We start from the raw sequence: 26695 nt of genomic DNA, 5'->3' as shown, positions 1-26695 counted from the left end.
AAATATTAAACATGTTCAATATTTACGATCTGATATCCTGTTGTGGTTGGGGAACCCCGACGACAGCCGATGACACAGTCATGTGGGAAAGAACGATAGCCAATTGAAAACCGAGCTGACTGAAGCGGAAGGCGGCTGTGGCTAATGCATGAACCAATGCCAAACGCGAAGCATTAAGTAGTAGTAACATGGACCTCATAACAAGAGCACCAGCTTGTTAATTTGTGGCAACAACACAAGTGTTTATTTAACATGTCTCCATGACTTCATCCATCTATCCTTCGTGAATTATCAGTACAAAGTAGTGCAAAAACTAACATCGCTAATTCTCCGTTGTCTGCCATGTTTGTTTACACTAAAGTCACGTTTGATCGCGAAGGATTTCGTGAGATTTCTGTTTTTTTTTAGTTAGGACTCTTGTTGTTCATGAATGGACTCTGTTACTGTGTGGTTTGCTGTTTTGGCCAAATCATTGCTCACCACACACTATAGAAACAAAACTGTTAAATTTAACATAACGTGTCGTAATGTGTGGCGTCTCTCACATTTTCAGCATCTGTTAAGATTTGAAAAATCTTTTAGTGTGGGCCAGCCTTTAGAAAGAAGTAGCTTACCAGACCTCTGTAGCCGCTCCTCATCACAGCTTGAGGCTAGCGGCTCGAGGTTACATCAGCCCCAATCTCCTACTGAACTGTTAGTGGTCGAGTTGCATTGTGGGTAATGGAGGCGCCAGGTTTTGACAAGGAAGAAAAATGCGTGGAATTAAAAAGACAATATCTGAATCTGGATTTTTATACTTTTTTTCACGCTGGCCATCATGAGCCTGACTCCTAATGTTTTAGGAGTGCAATCAGTGGAGTTCTATTAACAATATATAAACGGTATAGTATTGTATATATTAACACTTTTTACATTTTTGCCTGCAAAAAGGGATGTCTAATTGTGATTTGAGTTGATGGATAACCTACATTATCACCTTAACTGACATTCAAAAGCTTATACAGGGAAAAAAATACTATCCAAATTTTGAATGCATGCTGCTGAGTACAGTGCAGTGAAGAATTGGCATTTCGCTTCAACTGACTGTCTGTATATGTGTGTGTCAGAAAGCCAACATCATGCACTGTGGAACTCTACATGACACCTGTCAAGACCGGGAAATGGCTGTTCTCTGTTTTTCCAATTCCCCTGCTCCATCAGGACGGCCTTGTTCCTTTTCTCACTGTAGAGAGACAGAAGATCACAGCATTTCCTTCTTCTTACATCTCTCTTTCATTCTCACCCTCTCTTGTCTTATTTCTGCACTTTTGCTCTCTCTTTTGCACTCTTACATCTCTGTCATTCCCCTTCTCTTTTGTCTTATTTCCTAGCTTTTGCTCTGTCTTGCACTCTGTTGTCTTCTGTCTCTTTTTGTTTCCTGCTCTCTCTCTTTCTCTCTGTGTGTCTCTGGCCCGCTCGGCTTCACCTCCTTCCTCTCAGCTCAGCTGCTCTGGGATTGTCCCTGATCATTCAACATCAAAATATCTTCTCCTCACTGTTGCCCTGTGTTCCCCTCATCTCGACCATGTAATATTAAAGTCAGAGGGGACAGCCCTGCTGTTCTCAATGAGTGCTTGTTCGCGGCGGAGGAAAAAAAAGACCGAGAGCGAGAGAGGGGAAAGCGATGTCACCCACAGCCGAGCCAGCGAGATGAATGCACTCTGACTAAATCTCCCCTTTAGCCACTTATTATTATTCAGAAAGTCCAAACCCTGCTCCACTGCAGCTCTAAAACTGCATATAAAATGTGAGGGATGCATTTGTAGACGGTCAACAAAAGCTGGTTTAAGGCAAAGCTGAGACTGAGAAGAAGCCCAGACCTTTTTTGATTGATTATGGACTTTGATTACTACTGCACATCTGCATTAAATGCAACAGAAAAGTGTGTTTTTTTCCTGTTGAGATTTCAAATTTGGATCAGTCATTGAATTTCATGTTTCTACTTGACGTGTGACCAACTGTGTTTGGGAGTAAATGAACCACTCGCATTCACCTATTATCAAGAAAACCATAGGGGACTGCCTGCTGGGAGAGAAAACACAGCCTTTTATTATGGGTCCCTCTGTAGTGCAGGCCACCAATGAGGCTACATAGCAGCACATGTGCAATTAATGCAGGACAGATGGTCCAAGTTCACATCAAATCAATGCCGGGGATGAAGTGATGGGGAGGGAAGCCCTGCATCGCCCCATGAGGCCGCCATTGGCTTCACTGTCACCGATGCCTGGTTCAATTTGACATGTTTGATCAGGTGACTCCATGCAAAGTGTATCCACTTTGAAATTGAAATGCATGCCAGAGAGTGCTTACTTACAGCACCCCTCTGTGTTTTGTAACACAGGTGGATCCGCATAACAAAATCCATAATATTATATTACTCTCATGCATTATGCATGCGACATGCCATTAGTGAAGACAGGTAGGGGTAGGGCCAGGGGGGTTTTAATGAATTTTTCAGATGATGATGATAGGAGGATTTGCATTTCGCGGGAGGTGACATTGTGTTTGTTCTGGAAAATTGGTTGAGATTAAGGTTCATGGTCGTGGTGTGCCTGTACCAGCTAATACTGTTATAAAGAACTGGAAAACATCAGGTTGTGGTGTGTGTGCTGTGATCCTTTGGTTATATGAATTAATCTCTGCAGTAATCGTGACCTTGTTAGGTTAATTTCCATGCCAATAAAAGATTTAATACTGATTACGGATACTGATTAAATGCAAATATGACATGTTGTGTCACACAGCGTTGCTTCACATTGTGTTTGACCATCATGTCCTTTTGTAATATACTGTATTTGTTTTATACTCTTTCATAGGGATGTCACGAGTACCGATTTCTGCATTTGTTTCACATTTCTGAAAATGTGACTGTACTCGTTTTTCTACAATACCGCAGGTAATGTAGGGGATCAGGCCTCGAGACAAATGGCGTCCAGTCATCCTGATAATGCTAAATTGTGAACAACAAAACCGTGTTGAAATCGGCAAGAGGAGAGCTAGTAACGTTAGTTGTTAGCAGCCGGTGGGCAGCACAGTGCTGCTTGACTAAATAACGGAGCTAACAGCTGATAAATGGAGGTTACATTGAGTTACATTATGATGCCTTCAAGCTCTATTCTAAAATGAGTATAGGGCTAAGGTAAATTATAATGTTATGATGATGTGTTCAAATGTAATCTTGTAAGATTTAGTTTTTGGCGAGAAACTTGAGGTGGATCATCAGGGGTTGATAATGAATTAGCAAAAAAACAGTATGCAGACAGTAATAAGGAGTGTATGTTGAAGTACATGGGATTTATTATTTTGTTTTTGTTTTTAAAGTGGTATTGAATACTATTCTTTCATATTTAATTACATGACCATCATAAATTAGTATAGTAGGAAATTAACGCCCATGAAGCACCAAATGCAGGTAAACAAATTGGCATTGGAGATCTCCCATAATAACAATTTTTACAAAATGCTCATGTATGATTAAACCATAAGATACTAGAAAACTCCATCTGCTGATGAAGCCTGTTTAATCTGATGGAACGCTCTGGAAAGAGTGACATAGTGGACTTTGAGTTAAGAGTGTTTTATCAAAAAATAAAATACCACTACTCGAAATTCAATTCAAGTGAAACCAATTAATGGTTAGGAGATAAATGATGCTTAAAAACATCCTTCATGGAAGTGTTTCAGCTTTTGTAAAGACTACTTTTCTCTTTTCTGTCATTATTCCCCACAGCAATATCAACCAGGTACATGAAGGCTAGACGGCCACTTAATGAGCTTTCACACAAAACAGAAGGATCGGTCTCAGCCTTATACCAGAAATCTACACTCAGCTGCTGGTGGCTGTGTGAGGCAGCTAAATGCTAATATCGGCATGTTAACATGCTCACAGTGACAATGCTAATATGCTGATGTTTAGCAGGTGGAATGTTTACCATGTTCACCTTCTTAGTTTAGTATTTAAGCATGCTAACATTTGCTGATTTAATTAGCACTAACGTCTAGGGATGTAAATCACAAGTTTCATCACGATACAATAGTATATTGATTCTTTGGTCAACAGTACGATATTTGTTAATATGCCAAAGTCTGCCACGATACGATTTTGATTCAATTCAGGGGCCTGCCATTGATGTGAAATGATCTCATATGCCCATTTAACAAAATCAGTTACATTTCAACTCACAAAAATGACTAAAATACGATTTGACAATTTTAATACTGGGCTCTTCCAGACATTTAAATGAAAAACTATATTATTTTTTAATAAAAAGAATAAAAATAGACCTCCTGTTGTTCACTTTAAAGTGCTACATTTTCTAATGTTTTAGTAGAATTTGTGCTTGGACAGAAATGGTGTCACAGACGTGCCATGGGAATTTCTAAATAACGGCATATCTTAAAGATATGTATCGATGTTTTCACTTTGCATTGATGATATTGAATCATTGAATCGATCCAGATTGATGTATCGTTACACGATAGACGTCAATCCATTCAATAATCAGGACAATGTTATTCAGAATCAAAAAAGTCAAAGTCATGGTGGTGCTAGAGGAAAAGTCAGCGATCGCCAAGGATTCATCCTTTTTGGGAAGTTTAAAAACGTCAGAATAATAGACTAGTTTATTATAATAATAGACTGCTGTGCAGCTACATCGAAAACAAGTTCAATGGTTTATTAATGCAAATTTATTTCAAGACTAACTCTAGATGGTAAATATTTTATATCGCCCTGCCATTGGCAGCTGAACCAAAAACTTAATTTCAGACCCTGTCAGTCATAGATTTGTTCTACATGATAATGGTGTAGCCTGCTCCTTCCTCCAACATTGAAAAAGACATCAGAGGTTATAAACCGGTTTCTCCATTTGCTACAGACTGTTAATATTCTACCAGAGGCTGTAGTTTAAAATCAAACAGCCTTCACTGAGAAGAACAGAATATTTATATCTCGCCCTTTGCCTGTACGGCGTCAGTGCTGAGCAGCCGTGATTACAACTGAAGTGTTGCGATAATGACCTTGCTTCGGGTACTCAACAAAATATTAATTAGAGGTTGCTGTGTTTATGAGTCAGCTGTGGTCGTTATGCAACCCAGGCGGGCAAAACAGCCAACTGTTAGGATGTGAATTCACCAAAAAACACAAATCTGTGAGGTTGGTCTTTGTCTGAAGCTGCTGTTACAGAAACCACATCATCATTAGTCGCTTCTTTTTTTCTTGACACATTTTCATCAATAATGTAAGAGATGGAAAATCAATACAGCAATAAAGGAAGAAGTCTATTCATTGGCAGTTTTAATAGCGAGCTTGTTGCGTGACTCTATCATCGTGATGATTTCCTTCAGCACCTGCAGTCACGGAGGAAGCTGTTTGCAGGGGAGGGGAGGCGTTGGAGTAGATAGCATTATGAGCATCCTTGCTAATTAACTGTTTCTAGTTCCCTAACCAAAGCCTGCAGTCTCTCTCTCTCTCTCCCTATCTTTCCTGCCCCTCCTTGTGCTCGACAGTCTGATTTGTATTCAGGTGGCTTCCTCTCCTCCCTGTGTGTGACTCTGCAGAGCAGGTGTCCATGGCTGTGGCTCAGACAATGATAGGCCACTGATAAGCTGCCTCGCACAGACTGATAGATAGGCAGAGACCCTGTGTTTTCCTCTGAGGAGAACGACATGTTTTTCAGCCGGCGCTTTGCAGTTATGGAAGGTCATTTGAATGCAGGGAACATAAACTTGCAAATCCCCATGGATGTGTAATGTATGCATACAAACACAGCTATGTGGCACACACAACGTTTTCACTATTGATTTGAGCTAAATTCATACATATAATAAAGTTTCTTATGCCTGTCACATATTTATAGATACAAATGTGGCCCTATATGTTAATGTAATAGTTAATCACTTTCCAAATATCAATTATTCGCATTCTTGCTGAGATCTAGATGAGACGATGGATAGCACTCTCATGTCTGTACGATAAACATGAAGCTTGAGCCAGCTGCCAGTCAGCTTAGCTTAGCATAAAGACTGGTAACAGGGCAATCAACTAGCCTGGCTCGGTCACAACGTCCCAAAATCCATTTAAGATTACCTGTAAGGCTCTGAAATTCACATGTTATAGCTCGTTAGTAGAAAGAGTAAAAGTATCTATTTTTAGTTTTACAGGAGGTTATGTGCTGTAAAACCACAAATTATCATTTTTACACTTCAGTTCTTTTGTCGTATTAAAAACAGAATTTAAACAAACGAGATATAACATGTTCATTTGTGAGCTTTAGAGGTGTTACTAGGCAGATTTTGTTACGTTTTGACAGAGCTAGGTTATAGCTGTTTCCCCGTTTCCTGTCTTTGTGCTAAGCTAAACTAACCGGCTTCATATTCATCGTACAGACATGAGAGTGATATTGATCTTCTCATCTAACCCTCAAAAAGCAAAATTGCATATTTTCCAAAATGTTGAACTATTCCTTGTAGGCATTACTGATAATATAAAAACAATACTAACTTAGATTTCGTTGTTGACTACTGTAGCCTAAGTCACTGTGTTTTAGGGCCTGCCAATACATTTCTTAGCAGCAGGTTCCAATCCTGTGTTCTGAATTTTGGTGATGGGTTGATCCTTTTGTATACATTTGGATTACAGACTGTACCTCTAAGCCCTCTGAAACCGCGTCTGACAGCACAATGTTATCTTTTAACAGTTGTCGGACTTATGGACAGATCCCACAGGTCGAAGCGGTCCAGTATTCCCCAAGTGAACTGTTCTGCATGTGATGATATTGGGCCTCCTGGCATCCGGTGTGATACCACGGCGATTATCTCCTGTAATCTTTAATAACGTCCCAGGGAGCAATAAGCTGCATCTGCTGTAACTGGCCCTGGCTGAACAAGGTGAGGGAGAGAGAGATGTAGTGTGTTAGCCTTGAGATGCGTGTAGCTTTGCTGGGGCAATGAATCCTCTAACCTTCCTGTACCTCTGTTGGTGCTGTTCATTTTGCAGATGAATTGGGTAACAAAATCAAATTCTATCCACACAGTTCAACTAGTACAAAGCAGTGGCCTCAGGGTCATTAGTTGTTCTAAAAATGTTTACGGGTTATCATTTTTTTAAATTTGTCAAGGTTTTGGGTGAAACAATGCTTAGAAATGAATGTATTTTAGTTTCTGAATGTGGTCTGTGAATTGTAGCTTCAATATCAGTTTTTCATTAAAACAAACTAACTTTTTGACTTTGGTCACAGGAGCGATGTTTGTGTCTAAGTTTCTTTAACAAATGAGGCCTCAGGGTTTGTCACTCCCCGCTGAGCTGCGACGTTAATGTCAGTGTGCATCTGGGTGTATAATTGAAAAATGACTACATATAAATTAAGGGTGCCAAAGCAACTGCACTGCAATGTGATCTGAATGGAAACTGAAGGAAAATTAGAAAATGCTACGTTGTTGTTGTTGAAACTAAACGTAAATTACAGCATGTAGTTTGGACCAGCCGTCTATCTTTGGAGAAGATTAAAATTGATTTTGTACTTTTGAGAGAAGTTTCTACTAATCTCAAAAACATCCAGTAACTGAGCTAAATCAGACTAATGTCATTGTTCAAAAATACAGATTGACCTCAACTTTACTGTTTTGGTTCATGTTCACCGCTATCATCAACCTTGGTTCTAGCCACAGCAGGCAGCTGGTTTCAGCACAAAAACAAGTTATAACCCATTATACACTACCTGCCCAGCACCACGTTTAGCAATATTTGGTGAATGTAGTGGATCATTTAGCTGCTATGATACATATTTCGTTGGTGGAGACCAAATCAGAGCTAAAAAGAAAGCAACATTAGCATTCATACTGGACAAATGTAAGTCTAATATCCACTCTGTGTTCTGGATATGTAAAGAAACAACTGTTTGCAAACATGTTCACCATAAAAACATGATCATTTGTCAATGTTGTGTGTACAGATTGTTGCGCTGCCCCCAAGTCGTCAAAAAATTCAATCCATTGCAGCCCCAATTTAAATTCCTTTGTTATAATGAAAACAAATGTCTTTCCAGTCTTCCCTGTGCTCAGTTATGCTTATACTTGATTTTTTTCATAACTTAAAAGTACTAAATTTGGTTTCAAGAGCATTAATAAAGCGGCAAACAATTATTAGCTATGTAAAGATATAGAGGAGTAATGTCTACCTGAGCAGAGATTGAAGTCGCTTTCCCTCGTGTGTGTTGTAATCATGCTTTGTTGACATCGCCGGGCCGGCTGTGCATGCTTTTAGTGCATGTTTGTGCATGTCTGTGCATGTAAGCGTGCCCCGCTGCCTAGCTCACAGCCACCGCTCTGCACTGCTCTCATACGGCAGTTACAGCTGATAACAGCTGTCCCAACCAACAGCGTTGCTGGGAAGCGCAGCGCCCACCCTCTGATTCCCCCTCACGTAAACACTGTTGGCTCTGTCAGCACTTTCACCATTCTTTGCACTGTTAGCTGCAAGCCGACAGCTCGCCGTCGCCATGTTTAGAGCCGTTGAGAGACAATAGAAATGCTCTCAATCCCGTATCTAGCACCTTTAAAGTCCCAGTAAAACGGAAGATGGAGCGTCCTTATCTTCTGTACTGTGAGTATTCCCCAGTGAAACAGAAAATTTGTGCGGTGTACAGTTACAAGAGGGATTAAATCAAATCCTTCGTATTTTATTGGACCGCTAAAAAGCCCGTAGGCTTAGAATGTAGCGCGATACAGAACTACGAGTCCAGAGACACACACACCTCCCACGTCACAAAAGTTGCAGATTGATTGATGGAAGAAATAATGATTGATTGATGATGACTGGGGATGTGATCTAAAAGTGTTAAAAGGGCATTTTTCATTTCATCTCCACTTTAAAACTAATTGCTGTCAATGTCAAAAGATTGAGATGGATAAATGGCTGGAGTTTGCCTGAAGACTTCTACATCAAAATGCACATATAAAAGTGTTTGAGCTTGTATTTGTCAAACTAGGAAGTAAAGCCACCGGGAGACATGACAGGCTGTCTGCATTATCTGCCTGTGTTGAAATAAAAATGGGCAAACAATCAAGAACAAGCGCTAAACTGACAGTATTGATCATGTTGTTTGTAGAGGGGATGGGGAGAGTTGTGGTGTTTGCAGGTGACGGCGAGGTTTTCAGCCATGCTGATGGGCTCATGTTTTTTTTTCTGCCTGTGATCATGGATGAAGATTCACGGTGGCCATGGCCGCTCCATGTCCGTTGCGAATCCAGGAAGGATATTTATGTTGACAGCCCTCCTTCTCCCACCAAGCCCGGAAGGAGGATCACACAACCTGTCACTCAGATTGATGTCTCCCCTGACGGCGCAAGTTAAAAGGAAAGGAGGAGAAGGTAATGAAGAGGGGATAGAGGATGGAGAATGCTCCCAGGGTTTGAGACGTATAAGGATGATCTCTCGCCGCTGCATCATCGGCATTCAATTTATCATATTGACATTCACATACATGCACAAACCGTACTGTATGTACTGGGAGTTGCACCGTGAGCAATGTTGTGTAGAGCAAAGCTGCTCTATTTCACAGAGGATTTGTTGAATATGTCTTTGATGTGTAGCCTGTTCGCGAGAGGGGGGGAAAAGCATGTAGGGAAGAGCTCGGTCATACAATATGGATCAAATGAAAAGGAAATAAAAAGATGCAATGTAATGTTATATGCGTGACCTCATTGCATATTGTTGCAATATTTATTATTTGGGATATGGCAGCTGCATTGAATGGCATAACTGTTATCCAGGCCCATCATATTCAAAATGGGATGCTTTTGTACTGCAGGTGCGTCATTCAACCACAACCAAGAACGCATTTTCCATCCCCGCGCGCTTCGATATCAGAAATGATTTGTTTTCATATCGCGGCCCCGGCATTGTGCAACAGGCAATTTTTGTTACATGGCGAGTGCCTCTACATAATGATGAGAGGAAACATAATCTAATTTCTACCGTCATTTACAGGACAGATTGTTCAAATGGAGTAACAACAATCTCCTCTTCCCCCTCGCCGCCACTGCCGCCTCCCCTTGTCCTCTTCCTCATCCTCACTTCTGTCCTTCCCTCGCCGCCTATTCCTGCCCTATTCATTCCTTGAAGAATGCATTCGAAACCATGCAAATGAGAACAAGTGAACAAATGAATGTTTCATGAATGCTTTTATGATGAGAAAATGCAAATGAGGATGAGTGAATGAATGAATGTTTAATGAACGCTTGTTTAATGAAAAGGACTTATTAACTAGAGCGCTGACTTAGCACTGCGTCACAGCCCAGGCCTACCACGCATGAAAGGATCACATTATATTTTGGCAAGGAGGTGATACAACACATTTAGATGAACAAGCGCCGCTAATCAGTCGGACCTGATTGACAGGACGGAGACATATTGAATTAGCATTTAACTGTCACTTTCGCCCAGCCCGCCTCTATTTGTTTTGGATAATACTGCACAAACACACAATCTGATGGAGTAAAATTGGATGGGCTGTGCCAATCGAGCCACATTTTTTGGCTTCTGCGGCTGAGCTGAGGATAGAGGGCCTCACACATGAGGGAGATATATCACTCGCCTCATTAGCTGTTGTTGTTATATTTCCCCCACATCTCACACGGAGAGGCTAATAGAATAATATTTAATTTCACCCTCATGTCCTCCAGAAGGTTCTTGGGAGAGTGAGAAGTTGTGTATGTGTTGCAAGTGTGCTTCTTTACCTGTGTATCTGTGTGTGTGTTTGTGCAAAGGCTATCGACTTACGCACGTATGCTTGTGCGTGATGGATGTGTGTGAACGCCTTCAAATGAGTATAACCTTGGGTGTGAGTGTTTGTGTTTACCTCTGCTGGAAAGTACCTTTTAATCGTAATGTTTAAAGCCATTGTGGTGCAACTTCTCTCTCTTTATGGGATCCTCCCGCTGCCTCCATCACTCTCTCTAGACCGGCCTCATCACCGAGGTAAACCCAGTAGGAACGATTGGTTGATACACTGGAGCTGACTGGAGTGTGGTTTCTTTTTTATGCCTCCGCGCCAGCCGTGGCTGGAGGCGTTGTGTTTTCAGGTTGTCTGTCTGGCCGTCTTTCCCCTTCTTGTGAACCTAATACCTCAGGAACGCATGGAGGGAATCTCTTCAAATTTAAGGATGAACTGATTAGAATTTGGTGGTCAAAGGTCACTGTGACCTCACAAAGCATGTTTTTAGTGGTGGCCAACCTCCGGGTCTGAGAAGTGAAGCTAATGCCGAAGTGCATTAAACTTGCATTATTTCTAACAGCCAGCAGGGGGCGACTCCTCTGGTTGCAAAAAGAAGTCTGATTGTATAGAAGTCTATGAGAAAATGAGCCTACTTCTCACTTGATTTATTACCTCAGTAAACATTGTAAACATGAGTTTATGGTCTCAATCACTAGTTTCAAGTCTTCTTCAATACAGCATGATGTTCATTTAGTAAATGATGGTCCCATTTAGAGTCAAATAGACGATAAATTCAGGTATGCTTCAGGGCGTGGCTACATTGTGATTGACAGGTCGCTACCACGGCGTTGTCCGGTCTGAGAGTTGTCCGTGTTTTTCGTCTTACGACTTTAACCCTTTCACAGTGTGTTTTCAGTCCATGAAATAATTCATGAATTCATTTTAACATTTCGGTCGCCTAAAAATGTCTTACTCAGCGTTCGGTTGTACTTAGCTCCACCCTCTAGTGTCACTTCTGGTTGAAAAAAAACAAGATGTCTAATACGATAAAAAGTAATAATATTGACAGTTTATATCCAAAAGGTCAAATGTCAACTTCACTGTGACATCATAACGCTCTGCAAAAACACTTTTCTGGCCATTATTCAATGCCGTAAATCACAAATTTAAGCAGGGGGGTTTGTGACCATATTTCACATTTGGTTGAATACTGAATAGGTGACACTAATCTGCCCACCTTAAACCTGTGGTGATTGTGTAGATCATCTGTGCTGCCGGGTTGAATGTGTGTGTGTGTGTGTGTGAAGCATCCACATTTTAGAATGTGTAGTTTCTTTGCAGCAACATCCATATTTGAAGCATTGTCTGTCTACGGCTACAACCTAATCACCTAGCTGGCCTTCCTTAACAGCTTGTTGAGACTTCTGACCTCCAAGCCTTGGTGCCACCACCCCAACACACCATTGTAAAGAACAGAGCACTGGCTATTACAGAGTGGTAGAAGATCTGCTCTCTTTCCCATTTTTCTTTTGTATACTCAGTTGAGTGTTTATTGGCTGGCTGGAGTGGAGAGTCACTTCAATAGTGTAGAGAGCTCCTGAGCTGTTATAGCATAGATTGATTCTATATAAAAAATATGAGGCAGAAGTGAGTCTTAATACAAAATGTCAGCCCCAAGTGGCCATGACCATGGCATTGAAAGCCATTGAGGCCTATATCCAATACGTGAATAAATACTTTATAATGATGATTAAAATCTCTGAATGTATAGGATTCAATTAAGTGTCTATTGAAATTTAGTGTCAGTATTTGTTTTCACAAGATGTTTGGCCCTCACCGCTTAATTCCACTTTTTTCTAACATGAATGTGATTTTAAAGCTGCATCAATACATTTCTTTTGGCCACTTTGGGGGCAGCAAAACAAGCAGTAAACAGCATTTATCGCCTTATTATGGTGAAAATGTGGGCAAACAATGTTTTGTTGATACATCCAGCAGACATGGAGCAACATTAGCATGCATTGAGAGTTGTTTTTCTGTTCTCCTGACGAATGTAAGTCCAATATTTGGCTCTTTAACAGCTAAATGCTCGACTATTTTCACCAACTAGCCACTAACTTTGTCTATCTGCTGCTTGGTGCTGATCAGGAAGTGTACAGTAAGTTTTTAGAACTTTTTTTTTTCTCGCCTAAGATCGCTGCCCTTCTGATGAAAACAAAGTTGATGAGAGTGAACCAAAGCGGTAAAGTTGTGGGCCCGAAAAACCAAAACAATTGGCTACACAATACACAAAAAAAACTCCATGGAGCTGAGGGCATGGTAAATCTCTGTGGATTCAATATTATGGGCAACACCTTTCACATAACACATGCTCATTTCATCCGTTGTTATCATAAAATATTGATTAGCTTTAGAGACATTTTTTCTCTTAAGGAGTTGCATTTTGGAAATATCACTTGAAACAGCTCGACGGTTCAACGGTACATTGTGTTCTTCAGGTCAGCCAGCGAATGTAAAAAAAAAAGAAGCTCATCGTCTAATAGCAGGGTGGTACTGTTCTATAATCCCTGAATGAATTTAAACCTTTCAGCTTTAAACGGAACCATATTATTCCAATAACCGTCATTATCCCTCATATTAGCTTAGCGGAGAGAACACGCCAAATGGCAAGGGCCACTCTGTCTCCTATTTGACCTTCCACACCCACACTAACACTCGCTGCATATGCTCTCTCTCCCCCCCCCGCCCTCCCCTCTATCTACCCATCTCCTCTCTCTCCCCTGTTGCTACAGTTGCGTTAGGGGGAAATGGGGCTTAACAAAAATATTGTCAAACTGCCTGGAAAGCCGAGGGGAGGAAGCTGGGCGAGCATATCCAAATAGCCTCCATTTGAATTGCTAATTTGAGCTCCGAAGAAAAGAAAAAAAAAGTGTTGACAGAGCGGAGCAGAGGAGAGTAGGTCCTTAATAAAGCAACAGTGTTAACTCTTGGGTGAGCGGCTTCCGAGCGAGATCAAAGCGTTTTAAAACAGGGTGGACTTAAGCTTCCTCGGGAGACCTTTCTCACCCATACACACCTCTCTCTCGGTTTCCCACTAATTCTGTCCCTTCAGTCGCTAGCCTCCACAATCCCCTTTTCTCACAGCTTGGGCTTTTGGATGAGAATCGCTACTTCCTCAAAGAGCATGCAAATGTGCGAATGCATGTGCGACAGAGACAGAGAGTGAGGCGGAGGGGAGAGGGAAGGAAGAAGGCGAGCTTTGTTAGAGATGTCTAAATTGGGTTGCCTTTGTGCAAATCCACTGATCTCTTTCAAATGAAAAGGGAAAACGTGCTTTTGTCTCACTAATAGGCTGTCCACAAAGGAGGGGACCCACGCATCATAACACATAGTTACACATGTGGAAGAGGAGTCGGTCGCTGCTGGAGACGCACAAACACAACAACACGTGCAATGTCTTTACCTACATGTTTACTTTACAAGTCATCCGTGCAGCTGTTTAAAGTGCTATCACCATCTGGGGTGTCTTCAAAATACAAAAATAAGAACTCCTCAGTGTTTCATCTTTGAGGGTTAACTGGTAACATAGCAAAAAGCACAAAAGACTTTTACTGCAGTTTAATTTACTTTGCACACTCATTGAGAACAGTGGTTGAGCTGTTGACCTAAGCTGCCAGCAAAACAGAAATGAGCATTTTCTATAGCCCTGGTGTAATAGTAATGGGAGACAAACTCCCCACTGAGTACTTCTTCCACCTCTGGTTATACTGTAGTTATTAGGGCTGTCAATCAATTAAAATATTTAGTTGTGAATTAATTGCAAATTAATTGCAAATTTTTTTATCTGTTCAAAATGTACCTTAAAGGGAACTTTGCCAAGTATTTCATACTCTTGTTAACATGGGAGTGGGCAAATATGATTGCTTTATGCAAATGTTTGTATATATTTATTATTGGAAATCAAAAGTTACATATTAGACCAACTAGTTGTGACTTCTGATGTCACAAAATCCTGTTTGTAGGTACACGTCTTAAACTTAAATTGAAGGTGTGCACAGAGAAACGTTTCCCCCTTCAGCAGCTGAATGTGAAAACAGCCTTTTAGAGTCAAACATCATCCTGAGCAGTGAAGCTGAAACACCCAAGTGAAGTAACAATGAGCAAAACACATTTCTGAGTGGAGGGGGGGGGGGGGGGGGGGGGACTTTTAATGTATAAAGCTGTAACAGAGACTAAAGAATTCCCCACACTGAGACACACGCACCACACCTGCAACATCTCCCCCGTCAGGAACCAAATATATCAGGCAAAATATTCTAAAGATTAAAAGCTTCTGGCAGCCGCACACATCCACACACTCACATATCCTCCCCCCTCCTCCCTCCCGACGGGAACCACAAATTACAACCCAAATAAATCTGTCTGCTGTGAGATCAGACAGAATATTGTGTCCAACCACAACGTGACTTCCGACTACACTGATCTTTCCTCTATAATTTAAATAAGGCTGCTCACATATCATTCTGTGGCCGTGCCATATTGATTTCACTTGGATCACAGCCCTGATGAGGACGAGAGAATTATCCATATTTAAAGAAGTCGTGAGGGAAGAAGTCCTCACTTAACTGAAGATGGTGAATCTGAAAAACTTTCTTTATCAATTAAATCATTGCTCAGTTTTGACTTTAGACACATTCTGTCAAAACATATGATGGAAAATTATAAACTTTTTTTTTTTTCATGTTGTCCTTATTTACCCCAAAACTAAGATTCAAATGAATGCTTAGAAGTTTTTATACTACATGAATTAATTTGGTTGGATTTTTTTTAGAATTAGATCCTAATTGATGTGTTTTAGTTTTTTTAAGTAGTGATATAGATCCGACTTATTTTGATTTAGAGGGTTTTCTTACTTGTTTTAGTAGTTTTATCTGTTTCACTTAAAGGGAATATATCATGCTCATCTCTAGGTGCATATTTGTATTTTGGGTAGAACATGTTTACATGCTTTAATGTTAAAAAAACACATTATTTTTTTCATATTGTCTGTCTGAATATACCTGTATTCACCTTCTGTTTGAAACGCTCCATTTTAGTGTCTGTCTCTTTAAGACCCTCCTGAAAAAGCCCAGTCCGCTCTGATTGGCTAGTGAGAAAAATATTTTGCACTTTTGCAAAGGTATTTCTTAAACTGTGGGTGAAATATTCTAATGAGCCTGCATGTGACATAGGAAGGGGAGCCAAATCCGAATGGATTGTTGGATTACATGTTTTCTGAGACAGCCCACAGAAACTGACTGGGTTGTCTTATTTCACAGTTTGTGGGTTTGTAGGCACTCCAGATACCATAATGTATAAGCACAAGAAAAAGTAAATTTTTCATGATTATGTCCCCTTTAACTAAAAGAAAAATGTATGAGCAGGTGAAGTAAACATCCACATCAGGTACACTCTCAGTCCAGCAGTACTGTAGCTCATCTGATGTTTCCCAAACTCTGTCTAGAGACTCCTGTATACTGGAGCGCAGCTCGTCGAGGCTACGTGAAGCGTAATGTAGGTCAGATGTGTGAGCCGCAGTGCCGGTTCACGGCGCTGACCCAGTAACGAGCCCTCTGTCCTGTCGTTGCTGTCAGTCCACCTTACCTGGCACACGAGGTTAGGTTCGTCCCTCTGACTGTGTCGTACAGCGGCCAGAGGAGCGACGAGGCGGCAACATCCAGCTGTCTGATCATCTGCAGGATCAGCAGATGAAGGCATCCAGGATGGCCGGATGTGTCGACAGCTGCTTCTCAGTGTAGGATCCAGAACAACTCAGTGGGCGTAGGGATTTTATGATATGCTTATTATAATTAATGATTAGCAAGATTTTTGAGGGGCAGGGCTGTGGGTGTGGTGATGCTGACGATGACAGCCACGGTCTGTACCATAGACTATATATAATGATGGATGATACGTCTCCACTTCCTCCCACTGTACCGAAGTGAAGCCAAAATATCCCGTATACTGGAGCTGCGATCTTGAGTATTTTACGTCATGTGGAGCCTGCTTGTCAGCGAGACTCACAACTGTCATTCAAGACGTCTCACCCCCTTTTTATAGCATCAATTAACTAATTAAAACCAAACGTAACAGAAAAATGAACACTTGAACATACATCAGCTTGATAAGGACTACTTAATGTCTCCTCATAGTGGCGCTAGAGGGAAATTCCTCATCCTTCATCCTCTGGATGCCACGAATTTCTGACCAAAATTTCATGGAAATCCATCAAATAGTTGTTGAGATATTTCAGTCTGGACGAAAGTGGTGTACCGACAGGCTGACATTGTCATCCCAAGAGCCACACTGCTTTTTCATTTGTCTATTTGTATTTCTTCTACAAACTGCTGCTGCTCCTTTAAAAAGACAGTATTACTTTCTATGAACCACACATTTTTTTATTTATAAGGAAAGTGTTATCTGCCTCTAAATGTTAAGAAAAGAAAAAGTGGAAAACCAATAGGCAACACAATACATAGTAAAACTTTATAGGATAGTTCGACATTTTATGAGATACACTTGATCGCTTTCTTGCCGAGAGTTAGATGAGAAGGTCGAAGCCGCTCTCGCGTCTACTCTGCACGATACATATGAAGCCACTGCTGGCAGCTGGTTAGCTTAGCTTAGCACAAAGACTGGAAACGGAGGGAAACGGCTAGCCTGGCTCTGTCCAAAGTCTCTGACTGTGGCAGCTTTTAGGAAGAACTAGATCAAGATCTGATGAAGACTCTTCCGCTCACACCTCCTTTTAGTTTATTCTTGTGCCTCATAAAATGTACATTGAATCCAGCACCAAAAAATAAGCGTGTAATAATTTCAATTCAGTCATGGAGAGCTTCACAAAATATGAAATATAGAGATTTTTAAATCAATATATGCATTTACATCTTCAAGTTTAAACTTTCAAAAAGTACAGATTTTATGGTATGAGAATATGATCATAAAAAGCTTTCAATTGTTATTAAAAATATAGTCTGTATCATGTGATATTCACTGTAAACATGGTCTATATCTTCTGCACAGGGGACAAAAATACACCGCCGATATGAGCAACGATCAAAGCCAATGTCTTGAAAAAGGTCAACCTCTCCGAGCATCACAACATCACCGTGAAAAGGTAAACATGGGGGGGTTCATGTGTGCTTCACCGTACCTGTTTTTTCCCCTGTGAAAAATTGAATTAGCAGGTGGTACATTAAGCAGCTTATGTTTAGTTTACGATGATCGCCCTCCCCCCCTCTTTGTACCTCCGTTGCTCGCTCCCACTTTTTCTGACAGATGTCGAGTCTCTCCCCGAGCTGCTCCACCTTACTCCTGTACCTGCCTGCGAGGCTCCGCCACGGCTCTGTGTGTTTGTCGACTTAATGCTGGAGCAAGGCTCTAATCTGCCATTAAGACAGGGGGGAGAGAGAGGCTTACTGGTGTTTCTCTTACAAATCCACTTCCAGAAAACCCCGGCAGAGATGCTGCACTGCATCCCAAAGGATTAGCGATGGGGCTACCACCGAACAGGAAGAGTGGAGAGAGGAGAGGAGAAATAAAAAGGTCAAAAAAAAGAAATGATGTGATGAAGGAAAGGTGAGGATAAAAATAGGTGAATGGATAGCAAAGAAGGACAGGAGACCGAGGTGAGAAAATGAAAAGTGTGTTTGTGTGTTCAAACATTGCTTTACGTGGGAACACACAAGAGACGAGTGAAAAGGAAAATGACACAGGAGGGCAGGGGTGTAGGAGCAAGAAAACCAGGACAAAAGGGAGAGCTGGTGGTGCTGTGTGGGTGCCCTGGTTGTAGAATGAGGGGTTGTGGGCTGATACATTTAATATCTGGTGTCCACACAGCGTTTACTTAATGTTGTGTGCAAATATCAGTTACTGACAGGTCCCCGCTCTGCGTCTTAACCCCCTTCAACCTGTTCAAATATGCAACAGATTTACCCCTCCGTCCTCCTTTCTTTGCTCAGCCTCTGCTTTAATGGTAGCCAGACTGTACGGCCCTCCTAGTGTCACTGCGATGCAGTCCAGGCATGAGTAACACCTTTCTGAAGGCTGTCCATCTGTAGTGGGAACACCGGAGAGCCAGAGCAGGGGTCTGAAATGGAGCAGTCCTGACAGGCAGATGGCTCAGCTCCTCCGTGCCAGGACTGTGCCCAGTTCCCTCCTACCCCCGCAACTCACCCTCTTCTTGGCTCGACCCATCTGTGGATTGGCCTTGAGGGGAATGAATGTGGCCCACCTGGGCTGACAGGGGGGGGAGCAACGGGCAGTGTCCATTTTGTTCTGAGTCAGAGGTCCGTCAGAGCCTAAAACACACTTAGCAAAGGAGAAACCACCCACGCTCGTCCAAGGAGCTGCCCCTCTAAAGGTAAGTGAAGGTTTTTTTTTTTTTTCCTTCTTCTCCGCCAAACACTCCTGGCTTTACGTGGGCAGTTGCCATGGCTACGGTAAAGTAAGCAACCACCTGTGGGCTCGCTTCTGATGTAAAAGAGGAAAGAGGCAAAAAAAGAGACAAATCAACAGACTGCAAACTGATTGACCGAGAGTACCCTGGAATAAATCCAACATTTGCAGCCCTCTGATGTTTCAGGACATTCATGCAGGCGGATCAAAACATCTTGATTCAGCAGACGGGAAAGCCTCTGGATCAATCGGATAGGGAGGCAGTCACAGTGGGCATGGGCAGCAGATTTTAGCCCGGGTCAGAGCAGCCTGAACCCCCTCCAAAGCAACTCGCTCCACGGATTCCTCTCCTGCTGGACATCAATCTTCAGAGCTGCTGTCTTGGCAAAGAGCAGATTTGATTTCTCCACTGAACAGAACTCAACCCTTGACCTTCCTAGCCTCAAAGCCCTGGTAGCCCCAAGTAGTTGCTATGGTTACTGTAAAGCGGGTGGTAGCAGGAGCTGCAGCCCTGCAGGATGCAGAGCCGCTGTGAACATTATAGGAATAGATATAAATTTCAACAAGCCCCCTCGCAAAGTGTAATTGAATGTAGTCAGGAAACCCGCCCCTGTCGATAAATTACCTATTTATTTCTGGCCTTGAACAAGGTGACTGTGTGTAATACATGCCAGCACACTGCTGAGACTCAAGAGCATCAGGCTGCACGGAGGCGGATGCTGTTTAAAAACACAGTCATGTCTGAGCACTCTCCAGTCCTATGTGTGTGTGTATGTGCACACTAGTGTGTACTGTACGTGTGTACGTACATGTGTCCAAGCGTGTGAGTATGTGTTGACTCGGTGCCAGTGGGTTTCCTCGTGCCAGCGCCGCAGTCTGGTGAGGCAGAGCGGCATGTCGGCTGCACAGCTGCGCGCGGGCAGCTCCCATTGGTCGAGGTTAACGAGGTAGAGAGCACATCTGCATCGGAGCAGGCCACGGATGAGTGAGACCACAGCAGAAGCTGTCATGCCGTTTCTCTCACTGACTCGCCTGCTCATGTTCTTATGTGAGCGAGAAGTGCACGACCGTGGGTTGAGTTTAATGTCGGGAAGGGTGTCAGTATGTCAGTGGAAGGAAGATATCATTTATTCTAGTACGGGATTATTTGTATGAGGCTCCCAAAGCATTTACTGCATGTGTGTGCATATACACCAGTGGGCAACTTCCGGGTCTGAAAAGTGAAGCCAATGGGGAAGTGCCTTAAACTTGCATTCTTTCTAATAGCCAGCAGGGGGCGACTCCTCTGGTTGCAACAAGAAGTCTGATTGTATAGAAGTCTTTGAGAAAATGAGCCTACTTCTCACTTGATTTATTACCTCAGTAAACATTGTCCGTGTTTTTGTCTTACAACTTTAACCCTTTCACAGTGTTCATTAAAGTTTATAATAACTTCTTGGTCACCTAAAATGTCTTATTCAGCGTTTCGTTGTACTTAGCTACACCCTTTCGTGCCACTTTTGCAACCAAGATGGCGACGGCCAAAATGCCGAACTTGAGGCTTCAAAACGGCAGTCCACAAACCAATGGATGACGGCACAGTGACTACGTCCACTTCTTATATACAATCTATGATATATACACTGCCCAAGTGAGCCAATGTGTAGTTAGGAAATATAGTAATTTAAATGCAAGTAACAGTTAAATGTAACCAAGATCTTCTAAAAAAGAACCTATTGTCAAACAAATTTCACCTGGTTTGACAAAACCATCCCAACTTAAGGACCAGCTTTTTCTGGAGCTTTCAACCATGTCACATGGTCTTCATCTGTGAATTGAGTTTGCTCAGTTGACATGAAGATGAATCTGTTGACACGTGAGCTACAGCAAGTAGCTCAACCATAGCACTGTTTGGACTCCATGTTGGCGTATTAGTAAACATGAAATCATTCTTGACCTTGGACATAGTAGTTTGACAAAGCAATCCCAACTCAAGGTCCGCCTATTAGCTTTTTTTCCATAGCGTTGATCACATGGTCTGCAGCAGCAGAGCAAAGCAGTTGTTATGTCATTTCATCCATTTAGCCTGTTTTTAACCTGCACACCTCAAAACAACTGTGTTAGAGCTGTACTGTTGTTGTTGGCTTAATGGGATCATAGAACAGAGCCATTGTTAATGTTATTAGTAACACCTTTTCTTTTCCTACTATTGCTGCATTTACACAATGTCGGCAGAATGGAAAGACGTAGGAGTGATTCAGCATTATTCAAAGACCCCACTAATAACCTTGTAGTCACACCATTTAAATAGCTAAAGTAAGCTACTTTTGCTGTGTTACAAATTTGGAGCAGTTCTTTAACAAGTGAACCCAGATACAAACGGTGTTTAGCTTCTTTAAAATAAACTGAATGGACTGTATCTAACTCTGTCTGTCTGTATGTGGGTATCTCAGGAACTGTTCTTCCGATCTACTTCACACTTGGTGGGTGTATTGCTGGGGACCCAAGGACGTGCAGTGACGAAGTTGGTTCAATGTCGACACGCGACATGCTCAGTATTATTAAACTTTTAATAAACAAGCGATGGCGCTATGTGCAGCAGCGGGTGCGGGTATTCGGGGCTCTGCGAACTGAATCAATCATGTCATCCTTAGCGTGCCGTTACAGGCCACAGCTGCACTTCACTTTTTATGCTGGATATACTAACGTTACAACCAATCTCTTCTTCACTTCCATGGAGTCAGCAAGCAATGAGCAGTCCTCAAGGCCAAGCAATCCGCCCGCTCCAAGCAGGCACATGCTCCGAGCGGCCAAGCTCCGAAACGGGCACTGAACTAGTTACTCAAAGGAGATCTTTGAGACAGACGGACCGCGCTGTTATTTGCAAGTGATCAGATCGGATTTGTGTGTCCAGACATCACCAACTATCTGCATAGGTTGTTGTGGCAACAACGTAAGCATCAGTAACTACGAAGCTGACATTAACGGTTCTAAACGTAGCAGTCGCCACAGCATCCACTTCTTCAGTAGCAGAGCCGTCAATAAAAGTCAAGAGACAGTATGTTGTCCAGTAAATCCTAAGCTGGGTTGCTGACACTGCCTGGCAGCTTTTGTTGTTACCATCTTTAATTTCCTCGTATTTAGTTTTCAGATTTTTTTATTTTTCTTTGGCACAGCAACGACGACCTACGGAACCGCCTTTCTTCCATGCTGCATGTCTTGTTCCGGTAGGTTCCTTCCAGCTTTGGAAGCTGGACAGAAGCTCCCCTCAAAGTGCCAGCAGACAATTTATTTCAGCGTCTTTCCAAGGACTGTTGTTCTCCCCCGTGTTGTCTTCCATAGCGCTCTGCTAGTAGCAGCATGGATTCTGCTCAGCACCTCCGTCACTCTGGATTTGACGTTGTCGTTGTGTTTTGCTTAGCGAGTGATGCAAAAGACACTTCGAAATCTGACTTTAGTGGCCACAGCATCCGTACTGAGACGCATCTGTAGAAATCCGATTAGGATCGTATTTCAAATGTGGTTTGGATCCGATTTGCAAAAATTGCATTTTTCGGCAGTCTGAACAAGGCCAAATGTCTGCTGAGAAAAAGGCCTACATGCTAGCTGGAGTCCTCAAAAGGAAACCAGGATCCTGTGATCTCCTGCACACATTCCATCCTCAGCTTGAATTATGTAATAGTCAGTCAGTAAAACAAAACACATGATCATAAATGATGCAATGATGGTCTACATGCTGAAATGAAAGTGTATGTCTGACACTGGTAATGTGGAAGACAGACTGTATTATCGCTCTTGCTGGTGATCAGATAAAGAAGGTAATTCCAGCAGCGCAGTAAAGGCAGCGAAGTCCAGGAAGTCAAAAGGCTAACTGAGTTCATCCTCAGCTGCTGCAGCAACAACTCAATCGGTACAGAAACGACAGAGAGGAACGCAACTGAACTGATAAAGATGAACAGAAACCTGGATAATGTTGGGATCCTGTATGAATAACCAGGCTGCTCTATGTTCTGTGTAAATGTCATTTCCCCCCGAATATCAACAGGATTAGATTCAAAATCAGGGAAACTGAAGATGACATAGGACTCATTCATATGCAAAGAAAATCCCTACTTTTTATGAATGGATTTTTAATACAACACGAGTCACTCCTCGAGTTACAGGTGCATCGGATTGAAAATCAAAATTCCGCAAACTTATCACGGCGAGGGGTGCACTCAGGCGAAGGCAACACATCCTTGGAATAAATATGCGCACACTGCCTTGGCAAAGAGGAAGAAGTGATGATATGCTTCCATTCACTGCTCATCAAATATGGTTTCATAAATACCAAAATGTATTCACACACCTCCTTCACCTTCAGTGAACTGACTTTTATTGTGGAAATATCGTCCTGTATCCCGCTACAGACTGTCTAGGACACTGAATGACATACGCCGAACTTTCCACACTGTGAACTTCATCTAAATGAGTGCTTGTTTATGCATGCGGCGTCCTCGGCCTCACTACGGTCTACTGCAAAGTATGAATGCGAGCGTACTCAGTCATGCATAAATGTGTCTTTGTGTTTAATGGTGTTGCGGTGCACAGTAGTATCTATCTAGGACAGTAGCATGTAGTGATTGTTGTTTACACTGCCTATTTACATTAGAAAGCCCCGTAACAATAGACGGTCTCACCATGTAGATCGGATAGCCGGGGGTTTTAACGTTGAAGCCCATCGTCCTTATTGTGTGTTTCACCCAGGGAATGTAGAATTAACAGATTAGCCAACTGGAGGGGGTAGAAGACGAGGAAAACGCCTGCATCTGCTGTTTGATTTAGAAAAGGGAAGACAGTGGTGATTGTTTGAGCAAGCATGCATGAATTCATATGTCTATTTGAGGACAATGAGCGAAATCGTATGTCACAGGACCCGATGAACGAGAGCAGGCCTCGATAATGGGCTAAAGCAAGTGTCTCCCTGTCCGTCTCCGTATGTGTGTGGACACGAGTCTATGAAGTGAAGCGTGTGTGGAGAGCGAGACGGAGAGACAGACAGAGGGAGGGAGAGAGCGCGGAGATGAGAGGAGGAAGAGAGAGGGCAAACATACCTTGGATTCACTGGCTGAGTCACTGCAGATGGAGGGCATTTTTCATGCTGCATTGCTACACAGTTCTCTTTACTGCGTTATTTTTTATGACATTCCTCCCCAAGGATGTTGGAGTCTTAAGGAGGCCCCTGACTGGGATTAATATAACAGGCTGCCCATTACCGACTGACATTTGAGTTCTTCTCCTACACCATTATGCATCTGCCTCATCCTTCATCGGGCGGGTTACGGCGACAGCCGCGCGTCACGCTACAGTACATGTGGAGGGATGGCAGTTAGCAGAATATTCAAACCTCCATCTGGCTCTTTCTATATCTATTTTTCATTTTTACTCCCATTGTCTTCTACCTTTTGCCTCTCCTTCTGTCACTCACCGCTTCCCTCAGATCCCGTTTCTCTCCTCCTGCTTCAAAGACACTCGCACACATGTAGCATCTCTCTCAATCTGGCTGATTCCTCCATACACCTGCAATCGTTTCCAAGTAGGTTGAAAATACTTGGCTGGTCGGCTTCCATGAAATCCAGCAATCCCCCATCAAACATCACTTGTTTGCGCTGGGAAAGTTTCTGGTGTAATTATAGAGCAGATTCAGTGTTTATTAAGATTTAGAGTTGAGTTCTGAAGCGATGTATCGCAGTAACGCCCCCCGTGGAACAAATCAAAACTGGGTCAGAGCCTCAAAATATCAGAAGAGGAGCCTTATTATAATTTCTGTGTATTGTCGAGCTTCATATTCTGCCAGATAAAAAAAAAACCTCTCTAAACAAAAGGTTGGCACATTTAGGAATGGAGATGAGGATACGGTGGGAGGAGAGGGAAACCCAGACTCTAGTTGCAAGATAAGCAGGCTACTGTAGTGGCGTGCGTTTGTCCAAAGCAGCCTCCAGCTTCTAAATAACCCATAGTCAACATTTTCGGTGAGCCGACTCCTGCATGACGATCAAAGCATCCAATCTGGGCCGTGCACCAGTTACACTCCCAAATCTCTGGTGAATATCTCGGGGCAACCCTGCACACGTGGAACAGCGAGTGGAAAAGCCTGCCTGTGTGTGTCAGTGTGCCTCAATTTGCATCTTGCGTGCGTGTGTGTGTGTCATGTAAAGTAGGTGTGGATGGTTAAATATATATGTCAGTTAGACACAGAGAGGTGTGCAGCAGCTGCACCCATCTGTCTGCATGTGCACGGGAGTGTGATGATGCGAAGATGTGTATGTAGGTGTGCCTGTCAGGGCTGTGAAGGGGAGGTCTGAAGGCATTTGGATTCGCTTGATGGAAAATCAAATGCTCCCTCCTCCCTCGCCTCGACTCCCCGTGCGGAGCTCCACTTTTCTGACGCGTTCATCTGGGTGCCGCGCTGCAAAATGCACCCATCTCAGCTCGTCATTTATCTAGGATTGAGTCTTAACATCTTGTTTTCCTCAAATACCAAAGTGAATGCATGTGCAAAATCTGACTTGTTTACAAACCTTGTTCACCTGTTAATGTCGTAAAATATGGCAAACTACTGCATTAATGTGAAGATAGTCACAAAATATTGTGATTTGCGTTGGAAAAAAGTGAAATAATCTCCACTCCACAACTCTGCTGGACTGATATGGAGCCCAGAAACTAACAAAATGTTGTAAAAGATGATCAGACAAAGTCAAAAATATATATGAATACATGAATAAATAATGTTGTTAGTTAAATAATTAAAATGCAATTTAAAAAGAAATGTGAAGGATGCAAGTGCATGCATTTATTTTCTTTATGTTTCACTATCTTATTTTATTTTTCAAATCTTTCAGTTTAATTTTTTTAGTCTCGGATCACATTACTTTTTTCTTATTGATAAAATGTTTATATAGACAAATAACTTCATAATAATAATACATCCACAGAGCTTTGAAAAAGGTGACGAATAAAAGCATGGCTTTTCCTAAAAAAGAAAAAAAAGAAAAGATGATTGTGAATTAATAATTAAATTTTCTTTTTGAAGGGTCCAAAATGAATGTTTTGTTTATCTCTCGGGAAGATATATGACGTTTGGTTCCCACTTCTAACAAGGCTTCTAAGCCAATAGTATAACAATGTTGGTATCTCTGTGTTGTCAGCGATGCACTTGCCAGTGTGGAAAAAAATGTGGCAACAAGTTACAACTGACGTCAGCACATAGTAGCTGTCTTATCTTAATCGTCTGAACAACAATAACCCATAAAATTACAATTCGGCATATTTAAACAAAACCAACAACAACTAACAACAGTCCTTACAACCTTAACTAATGTGTTGTCACCTATTAGATTGTCAAAATGAGAAAAATAACAGCTTATATCCCTGAGGAGCTACATTAGCATCTTATAATTATAATCATCTTATAATGCGTGAACTCTCCTAAGTTGAAATAATAGAAGCTTTTCCTTTTTCCTTCCTGTTCTACCGTTACTGCGTGA

General features: G+C 42.1%; 1 protein-coding gene across 12 annotated transcripts in view; it reads left to right on the top strand.

Annotated features, from left to right (window-relative positions):
• Window positions 1-26695, top strand: part of dab1b (DAB adaptor protein 1b) — a 103563-nt gene that overhangs the window by 20591 nt on the left and 56277 nt on the right. For 5 of the 12 annotated variants that reach the window (XM_074650544.1, XM_074650545.1, XM_074650554.1 and 2 more), the window contains exons 2-3: window positions 17817-17910; window positions 18242-18371. The exons of 1 other annotated variant lie outside the window; for it this stretch is intronic. The gene's annotated coding sequence lies outside the window, so the exon portion shown is untranslated. Of the gene's footprint in view, window positions 1-17816; window positions 17911-18241; window positions 18422-19136; window positions 19156-26695 lie in introns of those variants that run through there. 6 more of the 12 variants (XM_074650548.1, XM_074650546.1, XM_074650547.1 and 3 more) reach the window with 4 other exon arrangements.

Source organism: Sebastes fasciatus, chromosome 11 (assembly GCF_043250625.1).
Source record: "Sebastes fasciatus isolate fSebFas1 chromosome 11, fSebFas1.pri, whole genome shotgun sequence".
In the NCBI taxonomy this organism is placed as follows: Eukaryota; Metazoa; Chordata; class Actinopteri; order Perciformes; family Sebastidae; genus Sebastes; species Sebastes fasciatus.
This window is presented reverse-complemented; position numbering and strand designations above follow the sequence as displayed.